Source organism: Pteronotus mesoamericanus, unplaced genomic scaffold (genome assembly GCF_021234165.1).
Source record: "Pteronotus mesoamericanus isolate MK-2021 breed Mesoamerican mustached bat unplaced genomic scaffold, CSHL_Meso_final scaffold_36, whole genome shotgun sequence".
In the NCBI taxonomy this organism is placed as follows: domain Eukaryota; kingdom Metazoa; phylum Chordata; class Mammalia; order Chiroptera; family Mormoopidae; genus Pteronotus; species Pteronotus mesoamericanus.
Window position 1 is genome coordinate 12,252,943 of NW_026555313.1, and position 25,273 is coordinate 12,278,215.

The following is a 25,273-nucleotide window of genomic DNA, read 5'->3' on the forward strand; positions in this document are numbered from 1 at the left end:
ATTCTTGGCCAGTATAGATTTCCAAATCAAAATCAAGTCATGAACTTTTATAATAATGACACTATACTAAAATGCTAACATTTCCCCCAATATGTTTTTCTACGAGGGGAAAAAAATCAGATGCTTTTATTTTTTGTCTGTGCTGGGACTTATGAAAACCCTACTAAGCTAAACAATGTTCTGCAAAACTAAAATACACTATTAAGTCAAACAGGTAAATAAACAACAAAACCAAACTGATTTTGACAAAGTCAAGTCATGTTTCCAAAAGTAAACTCTATTAAGAACAAGAAATAAACATATACAAGAAATTACAAGAAATGATGATCATGGTTAGTTATAAATGCAAAATAATATCTAATCATTCCAGACTTGTGAATATAATAATTAAAACCAATTTCATATGCTAGTTCAAATATTATGTACAATTTAGATAAGCTGGCCAAGTATAATTTGAAAACACACCACATTTCATAAACTTAAAATTATATAACCTCTCCTTTAATATTTGTAGGTATACGTCAATAAGGGGAAAAAATATAATTTTCATTTATGTATTAACTGAGAATAACATTTCTACTGTATTTGTTTCAGACTGTAAAAAAGTTATTTTCTCTAAGAAACAAAAAAGATAAAAATAAATTGCCAAAAGTTTAATTGATAAAAATTTAATATCAATTACTTATAAAAATGAAAAATATTTGAAACAAGTACCATACAATTATTATGTAATCTCCCTACTGCTATGAAACTACAGAAGTCATTTAAGGAAGGATGCTGTGTCAAAAACAAAGACCAACCCAAGGGATGAATTTTCTTTAAAAATCTGATTTACAGAAAAACTAGTTCCCTGGCCTAGTTTGAAAGCAAATTACAAAATCCATTTTCTCAATGGTCCAGACATTTTGCCAATTCTTCTGACTCAACCAAAATTCCATCGATTTCCACATTCATTGCAGACAAGAAATGTTGTCATTGGTTCATCAGCACTACGAGTTTGTACCTGTGTGTAAGGACAATTCTTTTTACATTTGCCACATGTGAATAAGTCTGTCTGGGTTCCACCTGTCTTGGCCACCTGATGCTCTCTGCTGGCTTCTTTGGTCAAGTTTTTCCACATCTCTTTGAACTCATCACTAGCCATTGCCTCTGCCATCATTCTAGCAAACAAGTCAGGAGGGATATTCCCACACAATACATTTTTCCTTAAATTTGGATTCTTTGCATCCTTGAGATTTGATATTCTACTTTGCACTCTATTTTTGTATTTCATGTCTGTATTCCTTATTTCTTGATATATAGGTATAGACCACTCCTGTTCGAAGAGCTGCAGCAAGCATCTCCCTACACTTTAATGGTACAAAATCAGAAGTTCTTGGTGCCTGAGGAAAACATAACAAGTAAGTATCTCGAGCATTTGTCTCATTCTTTCTGCTGCTTACATTTCCACTGGAGCTACTTTCTTCTTGTGCTTCAGGGCTATTCTGTGATGTAATTACAGTATCTTTTTTCTTTTCTTCAGGATCTTTATCAGTTGATGGTCCCTCTAATAACTTTTTTCAGGGTTTGATGAGAGACGTTGCTAAAGATGTAACTTCTTCATCTGTACTCTGCTTGTGAATAGCATTCACTGACATTCCAATTCTTGTGGGCTGAAAAAATTCCAGGGTCATGGGATTATTCTTAAGCTCCTTCAGCAAATCCAATGCTCCAACCTATGGAAATGAAGCCCACAATGGAAGCCAGCAACTAAGCACAGAGACACCTGCGGGTTTCTGCTGTGTGATAAGAGCAGTGTATAAAGATAAAGCTCCTCCCTGAGAAAATCCTCCCAAAATAATTCTGTTTAAAGGAATTGCATTCTTCATCTCTTGCTCTATCAAAGCTTTTACATTTTCTGCTGCTTGTGTAATTCCAGGTTCATCCTCCTGTGAATCTAGTGAAAGCCCAATAATATCAAACCAAGAAGGCATAGCCATGTTCATATTTAATGTTAGAGGCATAACTGGTGCGTGATGCAGAGGTATTTGATATGTGAACTTCTGATACCTGCAAAACTTCTGCCCATCCATGCCTGCTTGCCTCCTCCACTGAACTGTGTGCCTGTATTCTAAGCTTATATTATTTTAAAGAGTTAGTTCCTGTTTTACACTTGCTAAAGAGAAAATCACAAGCCTCAAGTAGTGTCACTTGTGATAAATAAAGCCCATGACACCAAACCTAGATTTAATACCTGACTTAAGTGCTGTCAACCTTTCCCAGAAACATGTTTTAATTTTATTTTTTAATTACAGTTTATATTCAATATTATTTTGTATTAGTTTCAGGTGTACAGCATAGTGATCAGATAGTCATATACTTTACAAAGTGTTCCCTGACATTTCCAGTGCCCACCTGGAACCACATATAGTTATTACAATATTATTGACTATATTCCCTATGCTGTACTTTACATCCCTGTGACCATTTTATAACTACCAACATGTACTTCTTAATCCCCTCACCTTTTTCACCCAATTTCTCAATCCCCTCCTCTCTGGGAACCATCAGTCTGTTCTCTGTATCTATGAGTCTGTTCCTGTTTTGTTTGTTTATATTGTTCTTTAGATTTCACATATAAGTAAAATCATATGGTATTTGTCTTTCTCTGTCTGACTTATTTTATTTAGCATAATACTGTCCAGGTCCATCTATGTTGTTGCCAATGATAAGATTTTATTCTTTTTTATGGCCGAGTAATATTCCTTTGTAGACATGTACCACTTCTTTTTTGTCTACTCATCTATTGACAGGCACTTGTTTTGCTTTCAAATCTTAGCTACACTGCAGTGAACATGGGGGTGCATATATTCATTCGAATTAGCGTTCAGGTCTGTTCAGATTTATATCCAGAAGTAGAATCACTAGGTCATAAGGCAGTTCCTTTTTCTTTGTTTAATCCTCAACCGAGGACATTTTTATTGATTTTAGAGAGAAAGGATGGGAGGGAGAGAGAGAGAGAAACATCAATATGAGAGAGAAATGTCTGTCACCCATCTACTGTACATGCCCCAACTGTGGATCAAACGCAAGGCCTACGTATGTGGCCTGACTGGGAATCGAACTCACAATACTTTTAGGTTTTGTTTTGTTTTGTTTTGTTTTTTTCACAGTTCTAGTTTTAAGGTTTTCTTTAATCCTCACCCAAAGACATGTTTAGTGATTTGAGAGAGAGAGATAAACATTGGTGTGAAAGGGAAACTGTTAGGTAGCAGCTAGGAATCAGCGGCCAGAGGGGAAGCAAAGCAGGGCTCTTGCCTTTACAATCTAAAAGACAACTTAAAACAGGAGGCTAGAAACAAAAGGGCAACATGTCTCACCAATTAACTCAGCAGTTCTGAGCCTGATCCGATAAGATTGACAGATGTTCTGAACATCACAAACAAAACTGTAATAGTCAAAACTATGATAATGCAAGAGGAGGGAAGCCCTTGAAATTCTGTATGTATCATCTCCACTAGCTGGGAAAGAAAACCTTTAAAACTGTGTATTGATCCCCATGTCTGGAAGGGAAGGAAAAAGGGGAACCTAGAAGCTGACTAAAGCATGTAACCCCTGAACCCCAGTAGTGAGCACACTCAAATTAGCTGAGTGCCCACTTTTAGCCAGGTACTCAAGTACGTAGAACAAACTAACAAACTTACTAACAACTTAATTTCCTCTATACTTGGGGCATTCAGACTAGCTGGATGCCTGCCTGTAGTTTCATGCCTAAGTGTATTTCATTAACAAACTTTCATAAATAAACATTTCCACTATACATGCTGTCTCTCACCTGAATTCTTCTCTTGTGAGCAAGGCAAGAGCTGAGGAGGGGGAGCACCTAACTCAGGTCTCCCTGGGAACAAAACATCGATTAGTTGCATTCCTTACACACCACGACGGGGGGTTCGAACCGAAACCTGGAAATGTGCCCTCACAGGGGATCAAACTGGTATACGGGATGATGATCCAACTAACTGAGCCACACGTCCAGGGCAAGGCAGTTTCATTTTTAATTTTTTGAGGATCCTCCATACTGTTTTTCATAGTGGCTGCAACAGTCTGCATTCCCACCATCACTATACTAGGGTTCCCTTTTCTCCACATCCTTGCCAGCACTTATTTATGAATTTGATGATAGTCATACTGACAGGTATGATGTGATATTTTATTGTGCTTTTAATTTGCATTTCTCTTATAATTAGAGACATTGAGCATCTTTTCATGTTTCTATTAGCCATCTGTATGTCCTCTTTGAAGAAGTGTCTATTCAGGTCTTCCGCCTATTTTTTAAGAGAATTGTTTGTGTCTTTTTGAGTTCTTTGTAAATTTTGGATATTAATCCCTTATCAGATACATCATTGGCAAATATCTCCTTCCTTTCAGTAGGCTGTCTTTTTGTTTTCTCATTGGTTTCCTTTGCTGTGAAAACACTTTTTAGTTTGATGTTGTTCTATTTGTTTATTTTTTATTTTGTTTCCCTTGCTTGAAAAGATATATCAGAAAATATATTGCTAAGAGAAATGTTCAAGATTTTATTGCTTGTGTTTTCTTGTAAGCTTTTGATGGGTTTAAGTCTTACACGTAAGTCTTTAATCCATTTTGAGTTTAGTCTTGTACATGGTGTAAGAAGTTGGTCTAATTTCATTGTTTTGCATGACTCTCTCCAATTTCCAGAAACATAATCTTAATCAACTACTCTGAAATTTTCTGGTCAACACCAATGAGGCAAACCTGCATAATAAAAGTGCTTGCCATTCCCTTCCCCACCAAAAGAAAATATCCTGGTCTAAAAATAATCTTTTTGTTTTGTTTTGTTAAAGGCACCCTTGCCCCCTCCCCTTCTTCCTATAAAAGTTTTTCACTTTGTACAACCCCCTAGAGTGCCCTTCTAGTGCCAAATGGGATGCTATCAATACATGAATCACTTAATAAAGCCAATTAGATCTTCAAATGTACTCAGTTGAATTTTATTTTTTTAACACATTGATTCTGTTTTCTCTAATATAGGCCATTTGGATGGTGTTCTTTCTCTTAGACTAGACTCCTCTTTATCTCAATATTTTCACCTCTGAGTTCACTTTCCCTGCTAATATACGCAGAGTGGGGAGCTAAGACCCAGACTCTTGCTTGCATCTTTCCCAGGGCTTCTTGAATTGTTTTGTACCTTTATCAGGTGGCGGACTTGATCTCCAAGTTACTGGAGAAGCTACATAAATGCTTCAAACATCTCCACTGAAAAGTTTTGTTTTTTTTTTCTCCGCATTGTAATTGTCCAGTCTTGGATATGTGGAGTTGTGATATTGTAATGGATAATAAATATCAACATTGGAAAGTCCAAACCTGGAAAAAGTTTTTCTAGAGGATATGCCTGGAAACAAGATCTCACAGACTGAGAAAAATGCCTCCCAGAATGACAGCTTGCAGTTTCTTTTCTGCATTTGCAATTAGGAGGGAATTAAGGAAGCTTAAAGGAAGGTAGGAAAAAGCCAGGTGGGGACTAAGTACAGAACAGTTAACAAGATTATTTGCTCCCTTGAGGGTGGTTATGCCTTGAGGGGTCTGAAAAAGAGGGTTATTCTGCATTTCAAAGGTGTGTTAACCTAGATGCCCAAGAATAAGGGACAAGGCTTGCATAAAGCAAAGTAAAACCTTTGACTAAAAAAGTTATATACCTAGCATACAACTTCCACCATGATCTACCCAGTTAGGAATTTATGGTCAAATCACCTCATAAGGTTACCTTCCATAGAATTCCTTTTTCATCCACAGTTTCCCACTTTTGATCATAAATCCATCTGAAGACTGCATTGACAACCAACTTTTTGGTTAGGTATTGTGGTCTTAGAGCACTGGGAAGGAGCAATATCATAACCATGGGATGTAAGTTGAGGCAAAATTTCCTCTAAAAGGGAAAGGGCAGACAAACGGAAGGCAGTTGGGTTTTATGACCTTCATTGTGAAAAACAATCCGGATCATTTCTATCCTGTAAACTATCATAATCCAAGTTTTGCCATTTGTCTCAATTTTCTGTATTTTGCATCTAGTATGACATTTACATAAGCCATAAAAGAGTATTAACACATGTTTTCAGTAACCATAAACAATTGGACTTTATAGAAAAATTCAAAAAACAAGTGTCAATATTTTTGGCAGTCAAGGATCCTTAAAGTCTTTGTCTCCTGGGAGCTCACTGTGAAAGGAAGAGGTTACATACTTGGCATTTTCTTGAAGTGGCTTTATCAAGACTTCGTTCTTTCTCTCTCTTTTTTTAATCCTCACCCAAGGACATTTTTTCATTGCTTTCAGAGAGAGAGGGAGAGAAAAAAAGAAAAAGAGAAACATTGACGTGAGAGAAAAACATGGATTTGCCATCTTCACCACCACCACCGATTGAACCCATGACCTTTAGATCTGCAGGACAACACTGCAACCAACTGAGTCACGCCAGCCAGGGCAAGATTTCTCTTCTTGCTGGAAGGAAGTACAAAGTCACATTCCAAGGTCTTAGATACAGAGAGAAAAACAATCTGCACCCACATTTGCAATCTACCACAAGTGACTAAGAACATGGTCTCTGAAGACTAATTGCCCAGGTTTGAAGGCTGGCTCTGTCCCTAGTGGTTGTGTGATGCTGGATATTACTCAACCTTTCTGTTCCTTAATTTCCTCATCTATTTGATTGAGTTAATTATAGCACATATCTCATAGAGTTGTGAAGTTAAACGAATTAATGCTCATAAAGTGCTTAAAGCAGTGCCTATCACAGAAATGCTACATGTGTTTTGTTTTGTTTTATTTTCCCCTTGTCTCTCTCTATTATCCTGCCTGGGCTCATCATGTTCCCTCTTGGAACAAGAGATCAATCTCAATCACCCTTCCTCCTCCCATCAAAATTATACACATCCTTCAAGGCTCTGCTCAAATTCTTCCCCTCACCACTCTTCCTTTTTACCCTTCTTTATTCTTTTCTTTCTGTCTTTTTTTTCCTTTCATTTATTGATTCATTTTTTGGAGAGAGACAGGGGCAAGGGGATTTTGTTGTTCCATTTATTTATGCATTTATTGGTTACTTCTTGGACATGCCCTGACCAGGATCCAATCCGAAACCTTGGCATATAAGGACAACACTCTAACCAACTGAGCTACCTGGCCAGGGCCCCTTCTTTTTTTCTTTTAATCAGCACTCTAACATCACTCTTTATCTCCTCGATAACAGTTGTCACATTCTGCCTTGCATGGATAATATATGAGGTCTGTCCACAAAGCATCCAGCCATGTAATATGAAAAATAGAGATAGTTATTGAAGATATAATAAACATTGTATATAGGACAATGATGCTTCAGTCCCCTTCAAAGTAGACACCTTAGGACCTCACACAGCTCTCCCAATTACTGTCAGCTGCCCCATCATATTTTCCTGAGTCTCATCGATGGTCTGATATCTTTTCCCCTTCAAAGGTGATTTTAGTTTTGGGAAAAGCCAGAAGCCATAGAGTGGGATGGCACAGGGCTATGGATCTGAGGGTCCCTGTTCAGGCCCCAGCTGAGGGAGGGAGTGTGGACTCTGATCTCGCAGAGCCCATACCGGGGTCGTCACGGATGGAGGAAATAAAATAAATTGTCCCAGACATTTTCCTCTTCATCTGCCAGGGGAAGGGGTGGTACTTCCCACTAGTGGAGAAGGCTCCCGAGCCCTTCCCTTCAGGTGGCTTTTATTGAGAACCATATGTGCAGGGGTATACAGCAAAGCTCATCAAACGATGTCAAAAGGCTATGTTTACAGAAAACAGATAGAGATCATAGAAAACAATGGAAAAAACACAAGAGATTGCTCAGGTTGGGGTCTGTGAATAATGTAAATTTCCTTCCCAGCATGAGCTAGTTATTATAGCTTTTGAGGGAAAAACAAAGCATGCTTCAAGAAACTTACTTCTTGGCCTGATTTTCCCCCCGGGAACCAACCGATCCAGTTTAGAGCTGTACCTGCCTTTAGTATTGTTTCAAGCCTGAGACAGGAGGGCCGGGCAGAGCCACCAAGAGATAAGGAGACTCCTTTCAGGTAGAATGAGGACTCCGGCCCTATCAAAGCTGAGGAGTGAGGACCTTTTTTGCCTTCTCTGTGTCCCCCAAGTCCTTCCCATTATGGCCCCTATGCTACTGTGCCTGTCTTAGGTTGCCCTTACCATTGAGGGATCTTACCCATTATTGACTAACTAGCCATCCTCAGGAGCCAAGCAGGGTGATGTGAGGGAAGCCCCTGCCAGGGGGACAGGTTTTGTCTCCTCAGTGGCCTATTTCCCAAGGCCTCCTTGCTCAGCTCCAGTCTTGGGGCCCTCTCACCTGGTGGCGAGGCTACAGTCCCTGAAACCAGGCAGGACAGTTTTCAACAACAGGGAACCTATCTGGGCGGTAGGGGGGCTGAGTCACCTGGATTATTTTATGTTGTGCCAAAAAAACTCTGCACAAGACATGATGCATAAGTGGGCATGTTGTTGTGATGAAGCTGCCAATCACCAGTTGCCCATAGCTGCAGCCTTCTGAATCATCCAAATAGTTTCCACAGAGGAATTTTTTAGCTTAATGCATAATTTGATGCTGACTTGTTGCTCAGCTCAGTCTGTCATTTTGAATGCAATGGCTACACAGTACACATGCTCACTCAACAGCGTCTACCACCCCCACCTCCCACTGACTAGTACAATGAAGTCATCATTGTTCACAAATGCACATTCCAGTCCACTCTCCTTGGCTGTCATGTTACATCAATGCTGCACAAACCATTGTTACTATATATTAACAATGGTTGGGCTTTTTTCTGGACAGACCTTGTATATTCATATATTGTCATATATAGTCATGTAAATATTCATCCAAAAACAGTAACAAACTCCTGCTATGTTTAAAGCATGTGATAAAGGGCAATGGAGAAGACATCCAAAGTCCAGGGATTTTTTGGACTGCAGTAGAAAAGAGACTTCAGCATATGTTTGTCTCTTCTAGATTATACCTCCTGAAAGGAGGGATAAAGTTCACTTCATCTTTCACATATTCTAGTCACAGCAGGTACCAAAAAGCTGCTGAAATGAAATATATTTGAATTGAATCAAATGTTATCAAAATGATAATGTGTCATTTGGGTCACTAGTCACCTCTCATTTTGATTGCTTGTGAAAAGGAAGAGAGCTAGATTGTTTTTAAATCTTTTTTTTAAGATTTTATTTATTTTTAGAGAGAAAGGAAGAGAAGGGGAAAGAGAGGGAGAGAAACATTAACGTGTGGTTGCCCCTTGTGAGCCCACACTGGGGACCTGGTCCACAACTACACAACCCAGGCATGTGCCCTGACTGGGAATCCAACCAATGACACCGTGGTTTGCAGGCCAGTACTCAATCCACTGAGCCACACCAGCCAGTGCTGCCTTTAAATCTTTAATAATGGCCTTTCCCAAATCATGTCTTCAAGCTTTCCTATACAGGCTCTGCATTAAGACACATATCTCCTCCAGTAAAAGCCAGAAGGGTCAATTTCCAGAGCAAGTGTCTCTTGTGGCTTTTCATAGAGTCTGTGTAAACAAAGACTTCTCATAAAATGAAATTTGTGTCCATGACTCAGTGCTATAATAGACCCATGGGGTTCTTGTGAGTGAATGTGACATGGCTGAGCTCTGAAAATACCCTCACGTCCTAAATCACAGAGGATTTTGATGGAACTAAGCTTGTAGGAGCCTCTAACCATAGAGTGCTTTGAGAGGTCAGTGCAGTGCAAGATAAAAACAATATCATAAAATAAGTGTAAAGAAACTCACAAGGTTCTGATTTTTTCCATGACAGCTATTTTTTAAAAATAAAAATTACCAAATCGAGAATATTTTTTTCTCATTTTTATGGGTGTGCCTGGGAGGACCCTAAGCACATGTACAATTTACATATATAATACCCCAGAACAGGCTCAGTTGTTGTTATTTTTACTGTTATTCAAACTTAAAACTCAGATGGTAAGAGATTTACCAAAGGTCACAAGGTCAGTTAGTAGCTGACATGAAACTCCAGACATCCATCTTACACTCTTCCCAAGAGAGCATAGGGCACAAACACCAAGGAATGTGTGTGTACATGGGCATGTATTCATGAATACACACATGCATACGCATGTATATATGCATGCACATGTGTGTGCAGTATATCTTTGGATCAGAAGTAGAAAGTATTTACAGAAAACATGTTGACCCAAGGCAGGCTGGGATTCCGAAGGTCTGGGCTGACCAGCTATCTGTCTGTGGATGCAGTTGCTACAGGGAGTATAAATGTTCAGGGGACGCGGACCAAGATCTCTGGGTCCTGAAATCTCAGAGTGAAGCACCACCCAGAGACCTTGGACCAGACAGGGAACCAGCTCTTGCCTAACTGCCAAAGAGAACGGCTTCTTCTGCTGCAATGGATGTAGTACAAGAATCATGTATTCTTTTGGGGGTGGGGAGGCAGCAAGAGTGTCAGTCCATCTTCTGTGTCTGGTGGAGGCTGGGGAGAGTATATGGCAGAGATGGTGGGTAGTGTATTCCTCCTACACAGGGCAAATTTTCACTTTCACAGATGGATGATAAAACAAATCTGAATGCAGTCTTACAAATCTTCGTCTTAGAAGCTTGATGTTTGCAGCCCAAGCCAGGGGAATATGGAGCCCCCAGAGTAATACAGTCTTAATCAGATAAATGTCCTTTCACCAGTTATTAATGAACAGGATGTCAATAACAGGATCTGGCTGAACAAAGTCTCAGGGGGCACTTGCTCCTGTGTAAAGGCCAATATTCATTTTCCAAAATTTTCATTTCAACACCGCCATCTAGTGTCCAGTTCTGTGATTCACCAGGTCTCAGGCTATCCATTCAAGTAAGAGCTATTTAGCTCTTTAACAGGAAGGTCAATATTCTCTGCCTTGGAAAGATACCCATGACACCTTGTTGAATGAAATAAAGAAAATTTAAAAATGATATGTAGTGTATAGTTCTGTACATGTAGACTTGTATGTATGCATGAGTGTAAATTTTATATATGCATGCATAAAAATCTGGAAAAATATTCTCCAAATTATTGATGGTGTCCTTAGTTGGTAGTATTCGGGGGAATTTTTGTTACTTCCTTATTCTTATCTGTACTTCTTCAGTTTTCATAACACTAATCAATCATTCGTGTATAGGAGGAAAATTTAATTTTTAAAAAGACCGAATGAGCCCTCAAGATGAGAATCTACCAAAAAAAAAGGATTATTTTATGAAATGCAATATATTCAAAAGAAATATATTGAGCAGATGTATTCTTTTACGTTAAAGTACACCAGTAAAGTTAGATAATGCCCTTCTACCGTAATACTAGCTGCTATAAAATGAATGTTTACTATGTGTTAGGCACTACGCCGAGAGCTCTTTGTGTTCTAAAACTTAAAACAATCCTGGAGGTAAGAATGCTGAGGCTCAGAGAGATCAGGTAACTTACCAGAAGTCACAAACAATATTATGAGCTTCAAATCCAGGTATTTCTCTAAAGCCTGAATACTGGAGTACCATACAATATCCCTCCAAATTTCTAAAAAATTCCCCCATATTATCTACAAGTAGTAGAAAAGGGAGTCATTTTTTTAAATGCTTCCTAAGTGTCAAGAACCAGTTTTTAATCTTCTTAGAACTCTATGAAGTAGATATTTCTTAGGGTGCAATCACATTAGAAATAAGCAAGGTCCATCTTTATATAACTTTACCTAAGGTCACAGAGATAATGAGCACTGGCTATATGCCAAGCCCTTTTGTAAGAACTTAACATGGATTGATCAGTTTAATCCTTCACACAGCCCCATGAGGTAATAGGCATGATTATCCTCACTTTGCAAATGAAGGAGTGTTCAGAGAGGTTAAGTAACATGCCCAAGAATTAGGCTGATAAAAAAGCTGGAATTTGAACATGGGCTTGACTAACTTCAAAGCCCAGATCCTTCCTTCCACCTGATGCTTGCCTGGGCTCAGGATAGTGATCAACACATATTTAATACAAATAATTAAAGACAAGGCTGCCATTACTCCCCTTTAACAAAAGAGGATCTGGGGTCCAGTGACTTGAATACAACTTCCATGGTCCCTCCCTGTCCAAGCACATAGCAGAACTGCATTTCTATATCCCTTCAAATTTGGATGTGGCCACATAATTTGCTTTGCCCAGTGAAATGTAAGAGAAAGTGATAGATGTCACCTCTTGACAGTCTTTAAGAGGCAGGGAAGAATTTTCTGTTTTCCTCTTTCCCTCTGCTACAGCTACTCCACTGGCCTGGGTCCCAGAGTGAGGAAAATTTGAAGAGACCCACAGGGGACATGCGCTAAGACCAAAATCAAATATTTGCTGTTTTAAACCAATATTTGGTATGGTGATAGCAGTATAATTGAGTCCATCCTGACAGACGCAAGCCTCTATTTCTTCATTTTCTAAATGGGGATATAAATAGAATCTACTTTCTTAGGATGTTGTGGAGTTTAAATAAATAATGCGTTTTTAAAATAAAGTTTAGTGCACTCCCAAACATATATTATTTCTAGATCACTGAGGAATGAGAGAGGAAAGTGGTAAAGAATTGCCAGAGATCATCCAGATTTTTAATGATAGAAACAGTTTTTCTTCTTCCGAGCAGTCACCTGGAAAGTCTATAAAAATTCTAATTCTCTATTCAGAGATACAGATTCTCCCAAATATAGTTCTCGTTAACACTGTGGTGATCATAATTTCCTTTCATTCCTTTTCGATTTAATTTGGTTGTCATTTCTCAATAATGTATGTTATAACCATGGAAAATATAACCTACTGATCTAGGTTTCCCTTTCTCCTAACTGGAGTAGCATTTCCTCATCAAGTGTCTTCTAAAATTTTTTGTTCTGTCTCATTTTAACTGATGCCAAGAATAAGACTTCCTGGACATAACGTGCAGTTAATGGATATCACCATTGCGCATCGTCCGGAAGAGTAAATCATCTTTTGGTCTTTTACATCATAGAATTATTACTACTTAGCAAACCAAAAATAACAATTCACAAGTTTAAGATTGGCTTGAACATGAGAAAAATATAATCAACAAATACAAATTCAGTATTACTGAGTTTCTGTTATTTTTTAAGATTTTATGTTTGGTACTATGTTGAATATTTAAAACTGGTGTGGCTCAGCGGATTGAGTGCTGGCCTGTGAACCAAAGGGTCACCAGTTAGATCCCCAGTCAGGACACAAGCCTGGGTTCCAGGCCAGGTCCCCAGTCGGGGGCGTGAGAGAGACAAATGATTGATGTATCTCTCACACATACATGTTTCTCTCCCTTTTTTTCTCCCTCTCTTCCCCTCTCTCTAAACATAAATTAATTAAGTACTTGTGAACTTTTTCCTTCCACTAAGGTTTCAGGATACCACCAAGGACAAGATCTGTCCAGAAGGATCTTATAATTTCATTAGGAAAATAATATATTCACATGGATTGTTAATTAGGTAAGTTAGCAATACAATTCAGTAGACCTCAAATTCAACATTTTTATAGAATCTTCATTTTCCTATATTAGATTAATACTACAAACCAACCCTTGTAAACCCTGTAGCATCTCAGCCTGAAACAATGCCTGATTCTGTTGCTCAATAAATATATTTTTGAATGGTTTCCTTATTTGCACTGGGCAACTGGTGTTTACATAAATGTTTGACTATTTCACCTCATATTTCCCATCCTATTTTATAAAAGGGGGTGAGAATATCATGATAAATGTAATTTTTATAAGTGTAATTGTAAAAAACAAAAATGGAAAATCTCTTTTCCAAAAAAAGAAACCACAAAAGTGTTGCATCTATAGTCTCAACCAGGATCACTAATCTACTAAGCTGTGAAGGGGAAAAACTTCTAATGAATGTATACAAAATGCTGAAAATGTATCATCAAATCACGTGCCTAAAATGTGAGTTATAGTTGGAAATTTTGAATTGCTTAACTCTCTTAGAATGAGCCTCCACATCCTTTACAACATGTAAGTGTATTGTTTGACTTCCACATTCAACTGTCATACACATTCTGAGGAATGCAGTATGTTCTTGCTACCAGATGGTTGATGTGTCAACAGGGTAGGAGAAAAGAGGAAGTGCTGTGGACACTCTGAAACTGGAGAGGATCCTGTGGACTCTGTCACTAGGAAGGAGGAGATGGACTTGAGCTGAAGCTTGGAGAATGAAGAAAGCATTAGGTCTACAAAGACAAAGAGGAAGAAGGAGTTATACCTAAGAAGTGCCTGAAAAGCATGTGGAGGCAGAATCCACCAAGCAGTGAGCACAGATCGGGGCAGAGGTTTGCTTGGCTGAATTCATGTGAACAGGCAGTAGCAAGTAACTTACTGGGGCTGTGAAAACAGTCAGGCTCAGCTTGGACTTTATTCTAAGAGTAATCAGGAGCCACTGAAGGTTTTGGGGCCAACTCAGGATATTTTAGAAAGCTTCATCTGGCAGTAATATGTAAGACTGCAAGGATTTTAGCAATATGTAGAGAATAAAAGAAACTGTACAGGGAAACTTAAGATAGTTAGATGACTATAGGATGGTCCAAGCAAAAGTAATAAGGCTTTAAGATGATGTGAGAACAAAGAAAAAGAGACAAACAGACAGCCATGAGAGATGTTGCCAAAAACTAACAGATATTTGTGCCCTGCTGCATGCTAAGGGTAAGGAATAAATCCAATATAACTTCAAATGTTTGAATCTGAGCAGCACCAGAGCAATGTCGTTAATACAAAAATCAGAAATGCAAACACAAAGGTGAGAGCAGATGATGGAGGATGTGAAGAGGATAGAAACCATGATGGGTTTTAGTTCAACTTACTGAACTTGAGGCAATGGTAGGCTAGTAAATTGGAGAGATGTCCATTCTAGAGTGTTAAAGAATATTCTAGGGCACAGGTCTGTTGTTGGGGCTAAATGGAATTTTCTGTCTTTGGTGTCCCTGCTTACCTTTCTTGAGCTCATCCTAGTACCAAAGTCCTAGGATTCTCACTTTCCCATTTCTCCTCCCTGCCCCATGCGCCCCCTCTTGGAGATCTATTTGAGTGTCCTCCCATGACCTCACCAGCCTTCTTCCTGGGAGATCAGCATGAAGTCACTGAATGCCAGGCAATTACAGAGTGCTCTGCTCTCTACAAACAGACCTCCCAGTGTTTCCTGGCCTGTCCTTACATCCTCCAGCTCTTCTCCCCACAATGAGATGTGGACTTGAACCATATTCTTACATCATGGCCAAAGAGTTCTCGAGGCGGCGCATTGTGCTGACCAGCCAAATATGGCTCTCAATTGAGTTAAATGCCGCTGCTCTGGAATGCCTGACACTTTAATTAGCAGATCAAGAATCCTTGATCTTGGTCCTTGATCCTAAGCCTTGGTCCTCCTCCCACTCCTGTCTAATCCTCCAAATTGACAGCAGAGATCAAATAAATGTTGTATACCAATTGTGTCCAACTATAGGTATCACATACACCTAATCCAAGAGATGCTTCTGGATATTTGTCTGGGGTGGAGGCAGGTTCCCTGAAGCTTTAACAAAACACAGATCTGGCTGCTCACCACTTCAAAAGCCAATACTTGAGAGGCAGGTGCTGATATAAAGGAAAGTGGTTTTATTCAGGTGTGGACAACCTAAAAGATAGGGGACTCTCGTCTCAAAGCCCATCTTAGCATCTTGGGCATCCTGGTTAGTCCATATAGGAGAACCATGAGAAGGGGGAACTAAGGAATTTCTGGCGTTGCGCAGCTTCTCTGCTCTGCTCTTGAGTGGTTTCAATGTTATTTCCTGTGTGTATCATCATGTAGTATTATCACTCCATCTGTAGTTTTACTGTTGATATCTGGGAACAGGACTTGCAGGCAGCATCTTTGCTGGTTCTGATATGAATCACTGACACTTGCCCAATTTTTTATGGTCAGGGTCATTCTTTGGTTAAGCAAGAGCTGCAACTGCTGATGTCTACAAAATCCTTGTAAGAAAACTTAATACATCAATCTTCTAAGAGTTTGTTAGTACAGCCTATTCTATAATTATCACCTGATTAATATATTATGTTAATTTCAATCAGTGTCACAATTCCCCATTGTCAATTCTTTCTCCATATCTATGGAGCTATTGCTATCCTCTGAATCTTCTAGGGGAATGAGTTACCTGAACCTGTTGCAAAGAGTTAAAAGCAGATATATTTCTTAGAGGTGCCTGTCGAGCAGATACAATTTTTCTGGCTTGGGAAAAACAAGCCATCAATAGCTTCGAAACAAAGACAAGCATTATAAAGAAAAGAATGGTTAAACTTAAATTAAAAATTTCTCCTAATATGGACCTGAGTCCTTGTGGTATCCAAGAAAAGAGACTAATAAACCAACCTCCAGTTCCCTCAAAGAGAGGGGTGTGGTGGTCCAATGTTTGTTGAAGCCAAGTAGACTGTTGTCTAATTTTGGTGATGCTTGTGTCCACTTGTGGTGATGTATCAGTGTAAGTACAAGATGAGTTGATGATCATGCAAACTTCTCCTTGTTCTGCTAGTCTAAGGCCATTCAATTATTGAAGACAACTTCAGCTATAGAATCCAGATATTTCTGAATATTAGCAAATGAGGTGGCAGTTTTATTGGCTGTGGTGATTAAAGTCTTGGAGAGATTCTGAAGTGCATGCTGATGTTCAGTTATTCCCCATCAGGATAATAGAGTGCATCTAAAGAAATATTCATCACCATCTGGGATTTCTCCAGGGAGATCTCAGGCTGTTCGGGTACACATTGATTGCTCGCCCTGGAGTCTCATCTGCCCAAAGAGTTTGACTTACTTGCTTGTAGATCTCAGGAGGAAACAGTTCTTCTTTGGGTCTCCCTAAACAGGTTAAGAGCATCTGGAGTTGGCATGCACATTCCAGTTGGGCCTGCAGGTGGAGCTGCTTGCTATCTTTCAGGAGAAAAGGTTACTTGGCATGGGCAATTTACACAGCAAGTCCCGTCCCAGCAGAGAGGAGACATTCAGGCAAATAGAAGAGCTGGCATTCTAAATAAGGCTTGTTGCTGCATTGTCTTGTTACCCTTATGACTGAGACTGTTGTGGGGTTTTTTTTCCTTTCAGTCAATTTTGTGTCCAATACAGGGTTTATGGCTCCTGTGTCTATTAAAAGTCAACCAGTTTGTTATCCACTGTCAATTATACCTGATGTTCCTGTGGGGAAATAATGATTGGTCGGCAGGTATCTAGGGGAGACTGGGCCTCCCTCATTCATTATCTGAGTCATAATTTTATTTCACCATCTGCCTATGTGTCCTTTTTTTTTCATTTGTTTTTCCTATGCCATGCTAGGCACCCAAGCTTTCTGCTTTGGTGACCTTCTGCACTTGATCTATGATCCTTGCTCCGATCCTGTCTGTGCATAAGTGAAAAATAAAGCATTGAAAACAATTAAGTAGAGTTTAATAACCATAACTGTGTATTATAAAGTCTGTTGAAACACAATTCCTCCCCCTAAAATTACCCTCATTTTTATCAAAGAGCCAAATCAAGAATAATTCATTTACTGCATTAAGTCCAGTTTCAATTCACATGAACACAATAGGAATAGTAGTTGATTATATAGGCTTTCTTAAATGAGCTTTGCTGGAATCTTACAAGGAATTTCCAGATTGAGATTTAATTAGCTCTGCAGGTCAGAGAAGCCAACCCACCCAGTTGCCATCAGGCTTTGCCTGCAATACCTATAACTTGGGGTGACTGCCTCAAGTTCTCAAGTCCCCAAAATGTCCTGAGGTATTTCCTTGACATCTCCGAGGAAAGCAGTCTTCATTCCGTACCTGGAAAGACTGCCATGAACTATATGAATAAGCAAGGTACTAGGCTATTTCTCCAAAGGGCTTTTATTGGCTTCAAAGTCAATCTTCATTCCTTAAGAGTTTTGCTGACATCCATAGCCTAGGCATGTCCCTCTCAGACATGACATTCCAGTCAAGTTCTTGGTAAATAAAAGCACAACTGGAAACTGGCTTTATTTGTCCTGTTATGAAGAAATCAGATTCTTAACTGGATTTATGCAAACAAACATATTGCCATGGAAATAATACTACTCTTTCATTAAAAGTTTATAGATTCCAGAGGACTCAGGTAGAAAGAAAAAATATAAATGCCTCAATATTGCTTATGAAAGTCTAATTTACCAAATTGCTTTAAGAAAAAAAGGCAAGTTTCCTTATGTCTGAAAAACAAAAAATTAAAAATTAGTTATGTTTTGAACAAAAGGTACAAAAATTACAATCACCTTCAGATCATTCTGTCCCATTATCAATTTTTGTTCATCCTTATTATTTGCCAATATTTTTAGAAATCCAGTTATTCTACACAGTTCCACTAATCTTCACCTCATTCAAAAATACTGTCTGAAAACTTATTCTCATTAATGTGCAATTTAGAATAAGTTTAAGTCTTTTTCGTGGATCTTTCTGAAAATGTAATATATTTGTAAATGCATCACAGTAAAACAATGATTGTTGCTAAATGGCAAAAAAAAAAACAAACTTAAAATAACCTGGTTATAGATACGATTATAATGCAATTGACAAAGGAATTTGCTTTCCTGTAAAAATATTTTAAGATAACAATTAGAATTACAAATGAAAGTATATCAGAACTTTGTAGACTTTTGGAGATTTTTATATAACCTCCAGAACATATATTTTAATAATAAAAATATATGTATATAAATAGAACATAGCTACTATTTCTACTATCAAATAGGCCTAATTGGTTCAAAATTTCTTCTTCATAAGCAGAAAAAATATTCCAGGAACCCACTGGAATGACCCAAAGCCAATTTTAGGTCAAGAAAAAGTCTCTTAAAATTTAAATTCTGGGAAGGTTGTCAAATATATCATTATGAAACAATTTTAATTTATTTACCCAAAGTGACAATAAAGGTATCAAACATAAATACAGGCTAGCAAAACTTTAGTTCTTATGATAAAGAATATGAGTTTTTAAGTAATCAGTTGCCTGATTAACGCAATATAACACATAACTTTTTTTTTTAATATGTAGAATCTTTGCTTTCTAGGCAGATAAAGAAAAAACTTATTCCCTTTTCACAGACTGAAAAAGAGCCAAACAAATTTTGAATTTGTTTACTTTTGATATTTAGATTCATTTACCTAATTAAATGTATTACTCAGCTTACCCATAGTTTCCTCTGAAGATCTCTGTTCATAGACTTCTTCAATTTGCAGAGACTCTCTGCAATGTACATAAACCCTCTGTGACTTACATAATCTTTCTGCAACTTACAGAGTCCCTTTTAGTTTGCTTCTCCCTAATTCATTCAGCATTGTCTAAAACCAATTTTAGAACAAATTATTTTCTTCTTTTTCTTCAATAAGTGTTTTCATATTTTTATACCTTCTATTATTGAATCATACAATTTCTTTGCAATTTAATTAAAATTCCTAACTCAAAATCCTTGATTTTTAGTGACCACTAAAAGTAAATAATTAGCATTCTTTAGATTGATACTTTTATGAATATAGTTCATAATTTTTAGAAATAGGGCCCCCCATAGGCAAATACATTCACATTTTCAAGAGATACACTTTAAATAAAGTATAAGATACATCCATTAATAGATCCAAATCCTTTTTCTAGCTTCCCTACAATAAGAAGTCAAAGTAGGCAAACTCAGATCAGTCAATATTTTAGTATCTTGTTATTTCAAAATATCTATATATTTAATAATTTTCATCACTTAACCCAGCAAAATTCCAAAGTTCGAAGTCACAAAAGACTTTGGAAAATTATATTTAAGTATAATTATTCCTGGAAGGTTTTATCAAACACTTTTCATCTTATGTATATCTACTTATTAGTTCTTAACAACTTTATGAGATTTTAAAGTCAATTATTACCCAAGCCTTTTTTTTTTTTTGACAAACTCTGCAACAAAGATCAATAACATAAACTTATTACTGCAAGCCCAGGCAAAACAAATGTATACTTTATGTTAATAATTTTAAAAGGTATCAATTAAATTCAAAAGATCTTGAATATGAAATATTCTTCCAGACCACACGATCTTGAAAAAAATACTTGAGATAGTTGCTATTTTTTTATTTTTTTATCATACATATAAGCAGTATTATTAATAATTGTAGAGAAGACAAGATTTTCGTGTTTTTTTTTAAATTTGTCCTTGCCAACTTTAATAGACAGAGAAAATATCAGGCTTGAGGGAAAGCAGCTCGAGTTTAAAAGTGTCACTTTTTTTCCCTTTCACATAGATGTGAAGTAATTGTCCTTGCTGTTTCCTTAACCCGCACAGTTTGTGTAGTGGCATTAATTGCCTATCATTCCAAGGACTTCAGTAGCTCCTGGACCTGCAAGAGGAGGATTTAAAGTATTTAAAAGACTTATCTCCTCATTTTTTACTCTGAGTTTACAGTCTGGGAGGGGGGCGAGATCTTCTCTCCCCTCTTTGAGCCATCAATTTATTTTAAATCTTTTCTGAGTAAAAATCTTTATGATGTAACAATATGAAAGTTTGCACATAAGAGATCTTATCCCATTTACCTGGCCTTTGGCAAAAAACAATTCTGATTAGTCATTGACTTATAGGTATAAGTTGACCAGTCAGTTAAAATGCGACCTAATAGATTCTCTGATGGGATTGAGAATGAGCTGCCAATTTCAAAACAGAAACAAAACAGCACCTAAAGCAAAGACAAAGCCTCAAAAAAATTAGTACTCTCAAAATAAATCCTCTAAAAGGAGGGACTGGGACATTAGCACAAATGACCTCCACAAGGTCTAATTGGCAGAATGCCCAGATGATAAAGACAGAGGATTCCCTGTGTGAACAAAACAGCAAAGAGCAAACTATGTCCTTAAAAGATAAGGAAGCAAGCAGAGACCAACTGTAGCCAAAGTTTCATTTTAGGCAGACAAGAGCTCTCAGAGAGCTCCCAAACAGAACAGACAGATGAGAACTCTCAAACAGAAGAAATATTCAAAACCCAGAAATCCATAAAGCAGAACACCAAAAGTGCACTCTGAACCTCACACCGGAGAACAGAGATTTTTCTTAGTCACTGATCTCTGCCTACTGCCATGCGGGACCTACTGATTCTGACAGAATCCCAGATGGCTCAAAAAACCCAAGTGGCAGGGAAGGTCCCTGCCCTGGTTGTGTACATCAGGGACTTACCCAGATTGGAGTCCATTGACTCCTCAGAGATCCCTTTCCTTTCACCAGCAAAGCATTTAAAGGCAGCTGTTGCCTTGAGAGGGAGAGCAGGGAGAGTGCCTGAGATAAAGAACTTTAGGCAGCTGCTGGGAAGTTCCTGCAGTCCCTGCCGTGGGGTCAGCCTGACACAGGTAGCTGGGACCCCAGCCTAGACAGTCCAGGTCCTATGGGGGTCCACACTGTCCCATCTGGGGTGCCAAAACTCTAACTGATTATTGGTCTGGCTTCCTGTCAATTCAAAAGCCAATACTCAAGAAGCAGATACTAATTAATGTAAAGAAAAGTGGTTTTATTCTGTGGCTTTGAGATGAGAGTCTCCCATCTTCCAGGTTGCTGGCACCTGAATAAAAACACTTTCCTTGACATCAGCACCTGCCTCTTGAGTATAAGGTTTTCAAAGTGTCAGGCAGCCAAAACTGCATTCTGTTACAAAGCTGCTGCCATCAGTCTTATCAACAACAGCAATTTCTGGAGAAATAAGATGCCGGGGGCAGAGGGGAGGAGATGATGGTGACAGTGATGAGTGCCTCTGTGTGCCCCCACATAAAGGTGCAGGCACTGAACTACCAGGACTTTCAGGACAACCAAGGTGTATAAGCTCCCACATGGGATCATAAGACCAGTGTCAGACTAGGAATCTGAAAGAATGTGAAACACTCAGAAAAAAGTGGAAAAACACAGTCACTAGGCAGAAAGAAACATCTGAGGTCAGGGAAGGTGAGACTCCACATGGAAACTCTAGCTACTGGTGCTGCAAGTCCTGTACATCACACTTTGTATATGGAATCTGGCTTCCCCACAGAGCAGGCACTAAATACTAACAGTTGAATGGTGGTTGTATGGCGCCATCTGAATACCTGCTATGTTCAGTTATGTAGCCAAAAATTGTTCAAGTGGTTCATGTTTTTTTATTGGTATCACTTCTCTCTCCTTTTTCAATCTAAATTTCCTTCTCCAAAAGTACTTACACCTTGAAATTTGGGGGTATTAAATCCTATAGGTAAAATTTTGCTGTTCTGAAGAGGCTTTACTCCCCTTCATATACCACTTAAATATTGTCAGGCTCTCAAAACACCCTTTATCAGACTGTTGGAGAACTGCATGTTCAGCATTACCTAATTTCCTCATAAATCTCTTGCCTTTTAATCAGCTAAGTGGCTATCTGCTAAATTTCCCTGATTTATTGACATTTTATGAGGGCTGAGGGTATGTCCAGATACTAAGTGATTAAATGTGGATGAAAATGGCACATCACCATAATAATGATAGAAAAGGGAGTCGTGACTAGGCATACGTAAGACCTCAGAGACGAATGTAGGCAGCTTCTTAAAAGGGCAGGCTCCAGAGTTGAGGAGAAAACTGCACTATCAAGCTAGTTTTTACACAAAAATCTACCCAATTCTTCTCACTAGAGATGCATTCTCATTTGCTGGCTCAGCAGTTCCATAAGAACCACGGCCCCCTCCAAATTCACTGTTTCAGAGAAGCAGTGGTGAACTGTAAGCTTCTAGCTAAGCTGAAAGGAATCCTGGATTGTTTTCACATTAGCCACCACTGTGTGACTTGCAAAGAAGGATGTTTCCATTTTCTTCAGGACTTCCATTCTTCATGTGCTAACCATGGGCGATCCCTGCCAAGGACAGTCATCATGACACTTTTCTTCATTCATTCATTTATTCATTTTTTCCCTAAGTGAATTTATTGATGTAAACAGAGCATGTTGAGAGATTCCAGGGAACAGCAGACTATGGCTGGTACATTGGTTTTAATTCAAAAAAGGATTTGTGATGCCAATTGCTTTGGTGGACAGCAGCTTGATGGAAGGGCAAGAAAAATATAAAGACTCCCTGGTGACACCCCTTGGACCTGGTGACCTGGTCTCACTCTGTACACTCTGTACAGGAAAGCCGAGCTAGCAAAGCAGAACCAATAGCAGCAGTTAAAAACCAGACCAGAGCTCTGCAGTCGTTCTGCCACCAGGGACACTCTAGGCTCTCGGCCACAACGAGCAACAGGTGCGCATGTGTCCCTGGTCACCTGGCTCCACCACTGGACATCAAAGACAGGATCATTTCATGGCACTACAGATCTGAAAAAATAAAAATCTCAGCTAGAAGGAATGCCCAATGTGGAGAGCGTGAGAGGACAGAGTGGGGGCTGTCTGGGGCTCCAGAGGCAGACACCCTGATTGCAGGTCACCCGGGGGATGCATGGTGCCCCCTTGGTAATGAGGCAGGGTTGCTGAGAGGCCTGCTGCCCATGCCCAGGGCCTGGCTGGACTGCAGACCAAAACCTGGCTGTGAACAGGAAAGGCCCCTCCACTCCTCCTTCCTTCTGAATGCTTTACACGGAATTGCCTTAATTTGCACTTCCCTTTGGTTTGAGTCAAAAAGAAGAGGGAGAGGGAAAAACACACACAACGCTTTTTGTCACTTGTCCAAAACTGAAAAAAAAAGGTGACAGTGGGCATCATGTGTGTTGGCAAATACCCCCCAGGCCTGATGTGCGTCACCCCACTGAGTGCAAAGCTCAGCACTCCTGGAACCATCACTGGCCTTTGGGGGCCTCATTTCTGCAGTAGGAGAGGCAGACAGGCTTTGCAGTGGAATTTTAGTTATGTCATGTCCCAATGACAGAGGCTCACCATACTGGTCACTTACTGTTGATGGTCACGTTGTGTCCGTCTTTCTCTCCAGATACACAATGCATGTGCCAGTTCCACAGACGTCACAGGAAAAATAGCAAATTCTTGACTTATTCCACCTCCAACGTTTTAAAAGTTCAGACAGTTACTAAAGTAAACAATTTCTCAATTGTATTCTGGTGGCCCTGGGCCCAGCAGCCACCACGGGAGTGGTGGGGGAGAAAGGGCTCGGCCGACTATGGGGCTCACTGAGGATGGGCACAGTCAGCTTGGCTGAGCTAGGCTCAGAGGAAGGCAATGTGTTCCTCTTCGGAAGAACACATCAGAAGAAGCTGGTCTTCTGCTGGTCTGGCATGATTTTGACTCCCTGGTTGCTCCCCTGGGGGCTGTTGCCTTCCAACTTTTTGTCCATTGTGTCTCTGGAGAGTGAAAAATGTGTTCTCCACATTGATGTTGGCCTTTGCACCAGTCTCCATGAACTTGATTTCATAATCTAGGGCCAGCTTCCCTCCCAGTTCCTTGGACACTTGTCTCTGTTGTTGAAGTCACACTTGTTCCCAAGTATCATCTTCTCAACATCTGCAGAGGCATGCTCCTCAGTATTTCAAATCCAGTTCCAGATGTTGTCAAAGGTGATACTGTAGACCAGTACAATGTCCACTGTGCCCCCGTGGTAGGCATAACACCCTCTTTTAAAACAAAGCACTGACTTAACAGGACATTATATTGGCTCCATAAAAATGAAAGATTATTGTCACAGGTCTTCATTATAACTGTTAAAGCGCCACCTACTGGAAACATCTCTCATAATACATATCAATTCTCTGTGAGTTGCTGGTATCAGAAAGGTGAGAAATATTAGTTACCTGTTCACAAAAGAGAATCTAGCTTCAAAACGCAAGTAGTGAAAATGGCACCAGCAAACCCTCTCTTCTTACAGTGTTACCACAGTCCAATTGCATAACGTATTACCTCTATACAACACTAGGAAACACTACTGAGCAGGGGCTTTCTTTTATTAATAGCATAAATACCTACAAAAAATACTGAAAAATGAATATTGTTCTAAAGGGCAGAAAAGGAATTTTACAGGAGGTTCTCTACTTAAGAACATGTTGTGTCTCAGAAGCTTGTGTATAAGCCAGATGTTTAAAAGCACATTGTCCAGGCTGGTTAACTAATGCACAGTCTTTATAAACTTATTTAAACCAGGTTGCCTTAGGGTACTAAGGTTATTTAGTTGCTGAATCCAACTCCTAGCATTGCTTCCCTGGAACACTGAAGCCTGACGTCTGACTTGGGATGCCCAGATT

General features: G+C 39.1%; 1 pseudogene; it reads right to left on the bottom strand.

The window, feature by feature from the left end:
* Nucleotides 1-922: 922 nt before the first annotated feature.
* Nucleotides 923-1,979, bottom strand: LOC129086116 (transcription elongation factor A protein 1-like; annotated as a pseudogene).
* Nucleotides 1,980-25,273: the final 23,294 nt, after the last annotated feature.